General features: G+C 39.5%; 1 long non-coding RNA gene across 1 annotated transcript; it reads right to left on the bottom strand.

Annotated features, from left to right (window-relative positions):
- Positions 1-2,861: 2,861 nt before the first annotated feature.
- Positions 2,862-5,437, bottom strand: LOC139197884 (uncharacterized). Its single transcript, XR_011583261.1, has 4 exons — positions 5,256-5,437; positions 4,942-5,079; positions 4,285-4,343; positions 2,862-3,463 (listed from the first exon to the last, which is right to left on the bottom strand). It is a non-coding gene; the product is annotated as an uncharacterized lncRNA (long non-coding RNA).
- Positions 5,438-8,037: the final 2,600 nt, after the last annotated feature.

Here is an 8,037-nt window from a genome sequence, read left to right as displayed (position 1 = left end):
ACCCACCTATGAACATAATCAAGCTAGACTGGCCTAGGTGGGTCTAGGCTGGTTGGGTGGTTTGGTGACTTTTGTGTTACGTTTTTTGTATAATTCTATTTTTCAATTCTTGTTCCAATATTGTCACAGCCCGTTCCGGAATTTCATTTCCGAGGATGTGAAGTTACGAAATTACCCTTGGTCGTCAAGTGGGGTTGTGTGTATGTGTGACTTAATTAAGTTGATTTTTGGATGATTTTACTAAAGTTGGACCTAAAGTGAACTAGAGACTTAAAGAAAGTTGGGTTATGGTTTGATTTGGATAGATCACATACGGGACACGTACACACCCACACAAACCACCCTCTTCTCTCTCTCCTTCCCCGCACCCTCTCTCTCTTCTCTCTCAGCTTTTCTCTCTCTCTGCAACTCGTACGGACGACACCCATTAACCTTCAAATATTTACAGATCGAGGAAACAAAGACCACTATCGTCTTCATCTCGTCGATACGAGTTCATCCATACCCATTTCAGGTAAGAACTTCAACGTTTTCACGTTGAAATCACAAGCACCGAGTTTGACACTATTCATCAACTTTGTATTGGTTGATTTTTAGGAGTTTTCAAGCTTGTAGGAAGCTTCGTAATGTCCTTAGGAGGCTCGGGGTAGTTCGTTGGAGGTTTTTGGACGTAAGAATATCGAGATCGAAAAGTTCAAGTTTGACCTGTGCCTTTCGAGGCGTTTTTCGGCCAAACCACGGAGAGTTAGATGTCGTGCGAGGTACCATTCTCTTCGTCTTTTTGAGAAATACAACTTTCGTTTTTGTTTCACCCAATTTCGTTGAGTATTAAAGAAGTTATACTCAATTGAAACTTACCCAGTTTCCGGCGAGTCCGGCGGCTTTCGAGGCTTTTTCCGGTGAATCCCCGGCGAGTTGGGGGTCGAGGCAGGTATGGATGTGTTCATCTCGTCAAGATCTTCATTTTTATATAAAGAACGTTGAAAATGGTGAAGAAATGACAAAGTTATAGCGATTTGAAAACTGCCCAGAAACCGGCGAACCAGTCCGGCGAACCAAGGTAGGAGACGCGCGTGGGGGCGCGTGAACCCGTGCTTTCCCTGGCGCGTGGGGCGCGTGCCACATCAAAAAATTATTTTAAAAATTTGTCGACGTCCGTGACGTCGAGTAGGTCAATGTGGTATATTCATATACCCAATTTGAGCACCGTATGAGAAGTTATTAAGAATTGTTGGTTAGGTGCTTTAAATAACGTTTTATAGTTTTCGCATTTAGGTGAAAATGTGAATTGACGATCCGACCGTTGGATCGTCACCAAAATTTGATGCGTTGTAATACGTAATATTTGAGGATTATAGGAATTTACGGATTGGGAATCCGATTTGCGGATCTTTCGGAATTGGAGTTGTAAGTCCATAATATTGAATGTTAACCGTCACTTAGTTTTGTTAATTGACGGAGATCCGACCGTTGGATGGTAATGAAATTTTAGGATGTTGTCCTAGAGATATATTGTGGACCTCTGGAAGTTATGGATTTAAAATCTGAGTGGCAGATCTTCCGGATCGAACTTCGTAGTGACGTATTTTATATAAGTTATATATTCTATCGATATGAATTCTGAGGTTGGATTTGATTATTGTTTTAGGCGCCGATCGTCATGACGCCTTGGCGTATTGTGCTAGGGAGTTGTAGGGCGAACTCCAGGTGAGTGGGCAGTATTTTCTGTTTATACCTATATGCTATTGAAATTCCCAGAAATTGAGTTTTAATGAAAGTATGTTTCTAAAATGCCATGCATGCATGATATGAATGATATGAGCTATATGAATTGATAATTGATGCATATATATATGTGAATTGACGCGGTGGACGCACAGGTGAGTTTTATTATTATTCAGATGAATTATTTTATATGAATTGCATTGAAAACTCATAACCTGCCCCTAGGTGTTAGTGCTTATATTATTATTCACCACACCGTACGCTCGTCTTGGATCCAAGTAGGTGGATGTCGTACAGACCATGTGAGGGTTCCGACATGCTAGTCGTACAGATCACTAGATGTGATTCCGACTAGTGGGTGACCTTAGTTATGCGCGCTGATGATTGATGAGAGAAGCACTAGAGCGTATTTATACACCTGTCATTGTACAGACTACTATATGTAGTTCCGAGTGACGTGCAGAGTTGGACCGTACAGGTCACCGAGGTGACTCCGGTTGGATTGGATGTTGAGCTTTAGAATCAGCCGTACAGGACCATTTCAGGGTCTCTGGTTGATTTATTTTCACCTGATTTATATTGATGCATCTATATTATGTTTTTGGACACTTGGCATGGCATATTTTTCTGAAAAGTGTTAAAGGATAGTGATTTGAGATATTTTTGCTTATATATATGTTTATATATATGCTATTTTTTGGGAAAGTATACAGGTTTTACAGCGAGGAGTTAGAAATGTTTTAAATGAAAGATTTTCGAAAAGCTTTGTTTTGCTGACCCACTCAATTTTGTTTTTCACCCCTCCAGGTTTAAGTTAGCAGAGTTTTGGTGGCCACGAGGAACCCAACGGCGTTCTGACAGAATTCACAAAAGTAGGACTCACCCTCGGGGGTTTCCATTTTAGTAATTGTATTTTAAAAGCTTCCGAACTGTGTAAATGGTTACGTCACTCTCACGTGACGGCCAGCACGCCCTCCTTCGGGGCGGGGTGTGTCAAATATAATTATGTATTTTTTAAGTATAAGAAACTCTTTTTTTGTATGTTATATAATAAATTTAATTAAAATAAAAAAACGAGTCTTAATCCTGTGGACACTAAACCTCTACCCACTACCTGACTACCACATAACATCTTTTAGAATCTTGGTTAATTAGCATTTCAATGAGTTTTTATTTTTATCCACCTCTATCCACTACCCGACTAACACTTAACGTCTTTTAGAATCTTGGTTAATTAGCATTTCAATGATAGTCTTTATTTTTATTTATGCCTTCAATTATATATAGCTTTTTAGCCAAAATGGTCCATGAGATTTGCATAACTCATCACTTTAGTCCCTAATATTTGAAATCAATAAAAGTGGTTCCTGAGTTTGTCCACTATCAATTATTTTGGTCATTTCTTGAAAGTTTTCCATTAAATAAGGAGAAAATGACAAAAAGACCCTCAATTTTTGTCAAATCATTTTGGTCTATTGTTTATTAAATTGAGAGTAATTTTGTCATTTGGTTCTTGTTTAACATACTTTTTCAAGGAATGACCAAAATTGACACACCCCGTCCTGAAGGAGGGCATGCTGGCCGTCACGTGAGAGTGACGTAACCATTTACACAGTTCGGAAGCTTTAAAAAAATACAATTACTAAGATGAAACACCCGAGGGTGACTCCTACTTTTGTGAATTTTGTTAGAACACCGTTGGATTCCTCGTGGCCACCAAAGCTCTGCTATCTAGAACCTGGAGGGGCGCAAAACAAAGTTAAGTGGGTCAGTAAAACAAAGTTTTTCGAAAACATTTCATTTAAAACATTTCTAACCCCTCACTGTAAAACCTGTATACTTTCCCAGAAAATAACATAATAGCATATACCTTCAAATATCTCAAATCATCAATCTTTACCAAAACCAGAAAGTATGCCATGCCATAATGTCATAAACAGAATATGGATGCATAAATATAACAGGTGAAATAAGGAATCAATCGGAGACCCTACAGTTGGTCCTGTACGGTTAATTCTATAGCTCAATATCCAATCCAATCGGAGTCACCGCGGTGACCTGTACGGTGCTACTTTGCACATAAGTCGGAACTACCTAAAGTAGTCTGTACGACAATAATGGTGTAATAATACGCTCTAGTGCTTCTCTCATCAATCATCTGTGCACATAACCTAAGGTCACCTACCAGTCGGAACCACCTCTAGTGGTCTGTACGACTAGCATGTCGGAACCCTCTAACGGTCTGTATGACATGCACCTACTTGGATCCAAGGTGAGCGTGCGGTGCGGTGAATAATATAAGCATTAACACCAGGGGTGCAGGTTATAAGCTCTCAACACAATTCACATCATCAATGATTCACATGAATAACATAAAACTCACCTGATACTCACCTGTGCGTCCACAACACCAATTCACATATATATATGCATCAATTATCAATTCATATATCTCATAATATGCATGCATGGCATTTTAAAACGTACTTTCATTTAAACTCAATTTCTGGGAAAAATATCAATAGTATATAGGTATAAATAGAAATACTGCCCACTCACCTGGAGTTCGCCCAACAACTCCCTAGCACAACACATCAAGGCGTCATGACGATCGGCGCCTAGAACAATAATCAAATCCAACCTCAGAAATCATATCGATAGAATATATAACTTATATAAAACACGTCACTACGTAGTTCAATCCGGAAGATCTGCAACTCAGATTTCAAATCCATAACTTCCAGAGGTCCACAATATACCTCTAGGACAATATCCTAAAATTTCATTACCATCCAACGGTCGGATCTCCGTCAATTTCCAAAACCAAGTGACGGTTAACATTCTATTTTATGAACTTACAACTCCAATTCCGAAAGATCCGTAAATCAGATTCCCAATCCGTAAGTTCCTATAATCCTCAAATATTACGTATTACAACGTATCAAAGTTTGGTGACGATCCGACGGTTGGATCGTCGATTTACCTTTTAGCCTAACCACGAATCGTAACGAACTTAGGTTCAATTACTCAATTTACTTCCATCAATTATCAAAACTGAACCTAGAACCTTAAACACATGCTAAGAATGACATTGGCGGGCCATTGGTCACGCGCCGCCGCACGGGCAGCCCCGGCTCGCCGGAAAATCCAACTATTTCCAAAAATTCTCAAAAAATACAGAATTGAAGATCTCAATGAGTAGAGTAAACTTTATACCTGAGGCCAAGGCCAATTTGGCCCGGAAACACTTCAATTTCACCAAAAGCCGTGCGGAACCCTAGAATTGGGTGTGTTCCAATTCGTCTTCAAATCAACTCCGTCGTCCCAACCAATGCTTGGGCTTTGTTCTAGGTCCTAAAGGAATGCTAAAGGTGTTAGTAATTGAAAGAAAACATTTCAAGATTTGAAGAATTTGAACAAGAAAGTCGCGGCACCCACAGGTGCGTTCTTCACCAATTCACCATCAAATTTCATGATTTTTGGGGTGAAACATGAAAAGGAAAGGCCTAGGTGTTGATTGGAAGTGGTACCTTGATCCAATTTGTGAGAATTCCGGTGAAAATCGTCGAAATTTGGGTGTGGGTGTCGCGGGTCAAAACGGGTCGCGGGTGAAGACCCATTTTTCTTCCTTCTCTCCTCCGCTTCTCGCCCTCTCTCCTTTCCTCCTTTCTCTGTTCCGATTGGCCGGTCTCCTCTCTCTCTTCTCCCCATTCGCCAGCACTTTCTTCTTTCTCTTCCGGAGCTCCTGCTCTCTCTTCCTCTGGTTGGGCAGTTTTGCCCAATCTTTTCTTCTTCTTCTTTTTCTTACGCACACACACACACAAACCTTCTTTCTTCTCATCCCAGCCATCCATTTATTTCTTCATTAAATCTGGGCCGTCCACTTTCATAAAAGAGATTCCAGATTTTACTAAATTATAATTCCTAAAATGCCCAAATTTCAAACGTTAATAAATTCTTCGATATAACTCCAAATCACGCACCGTCTGCGCCCACGCGTCCGTAGCGACGAGTACTACGAGGATATGTCAAGAAAACAAATCTTAGATGGCATGACACAACGATTAACCTCAAATAATGCGCGTGCCTCAAAGGGTATTTTTGTAAAATCCTTTATTAAAACTTTAAAACTCTTAAAATCAGGGACGGGCTGTCACAAAAATGATTGATGATGGACAAACTCAGATACCACTTCTATTGATTTCAAATTTCAGGAATTAAAGTGATGAGTTATGCAAAACTCATGGATCATTTTGGCTAAAAAGCTATTATATATTGATTTGGGTTAACGTATAGATTGATTTGGGTTAGGTATTTAGGATGTTCCTCGTCGTCGTGAGATTGATTTTGTTAGCAAGTTGAGGATTCGTGTTCAACAGAGAAGGGGGCCAGAGACAACGTGTTAATGAAACAAGTGAGTAGTGTGTTGATTTGGCTATGTATGAGAATTGGTACGCGCCATGACATGCACTACAAACATGCGTGCACAGTAACGTTTCAAGTAATTGTAACGCCCTGCATGCGTGACGACAGCATAAATTACATCTGCCTTTATTACAAGGGTGGGGAAGCAAAAAACAGTGATGATCTATACCTTTTGGTTTCTTCTACGACCAATATGCATTTTGAATAAAGCTTGTATATATATATATTTTTATTTTTTTTTATAATCGAATTTTTATTTATTTATTTGTTGTAAACATCAGTGTCTACACTTATTTTGAAAGCATAGCTAAAAGAAGAATATGTACCCAAAATGCGGTGGCTTGAAAAGAAAGATTATATTTACCAACGCATTCCACCACTTGCATTATGTGAAGAATTTTGAAAAACTAACTGTAGATACCAAAATCTCGGTGAAACAAATGTTCACCAACACATTAAATTTCGATATGTCAGCACTTACATGGCATGCACTATGTGTCCCACAAATCGTACACATGACATGCGACTCATTAAAACCAAATGAGTCACTAAGGGTGTCATGAGGCGACGTTTAGTGGAAAATAGTTAAAAAATTATCTTAATCAATTCTTTAATTAATTTTAATTTAAACCAAACAAATTAATTGATTTAAATTAATTGATGGAGTAAAATCACGAACCATACCTCAAATCAAGTCCTAGTTCTTTCATCAATGAATCAAGTCCACAATCAAGGCAAAATCTAGCCATAGGCAAGACTTGGAGAGCCTATAAACACAAGGCTCCAAGACAAAGAAATGGGCCTATAAATTCATTCACACAGCCATACGTTCAAACTCTCAAGCCCCAAACACTCTCAAACACTTAGAAGACTCCTGAATTCTTAAAATTTCTGTCGCTCCACCCCCCACAGTGGTAGAAAACCCATCGATGTCTTGGTTGTACTATCGGAGGCTCTGGGGAAGTCGGAATAGGAGGGCATTTATGTTGGGGTGGGCTTACTACTTAGATGTTTTCATCTGTTATTCGCCATGCACTTGACTACTCATCGTTTACTGTGGGCTTTATAAGAAAGTATTCGGTTATTGGGGAAAATCAGTATACTTCTAATGTTGAATCATGATTAACTAGGATAAAAATAAAGCATTGGGTTGGACTATTCTTTAGTGTCAAGTGAATAGATATGAATCGTCATCAACTCTTGAAAAAAAGGTGGAAGAATGGGAACGAGCAAGGTGCATTTGTTAAAGATCGTTTAATATCTGATAACATAACAATTTGAGAGAAAAATTGATAGGCCCAAGAAATTCGTAAGATTTGGTGCAAGAAATTCGTGCTTACAAATTTGGCACGCCCAGTAGGACTATCTCTGCCTTTCATCTCTTTCTCCATTTAAAATCCAAACAAATTGACAAAACCAATGGCTTCGAATAAGGGTCAAGCTGCTTTTGCAACTAATGGAAAAAACGTCAGCACTTCTGTTGCAAGGAGACTCTATCAGTGCCATAACTTTGAGCAAGGAAAATATGGTGGCCACGCTTCAACACACATCTTCAAAACAGATGTCATTGAGGGAGCAAGGAGAGCATCAGAGGTGCGAGCATGTCATCAGCCTAGCCTCGCTGTGGGCGCCAAAGCATGCTTTTGCAACACATGAAAGGACTTCCCGAAGCAACGAGCAGGATTATTTGGCGTCCAATAAGACTTAAGTTACACTCGTGCATGTAGGCAAGAACGTGACTGCTTTCACCACAAGGCACGACTTGGTGGACATCGTCTCTAGAGAATCAACTAGACACACCACTCCACTGGAGTTTTCACCAATATCACATAAAGATCATCGCAGTAACCAACCAGCCATCAACTTTAACACCTGAAGTGAGTTAAA

This window comes from Malus domestica, chromosome 07 (genome assembly GCF_042453785.1).
Source record: "Malus domestica chromosome 07, GDT2T_hap1".
In the NCBI taxonomy this organism is placed as follows: Eukaryota; Viridiplantae; Streptophyta; class Magnoliopsida; order Rosales; family Rosaceae; genus Malus; species Malus domestica.
Note: the sequence above shows the minus strand (reverse complement) of the source record. Positions and strands in the feature narration are given on the sequence as shown.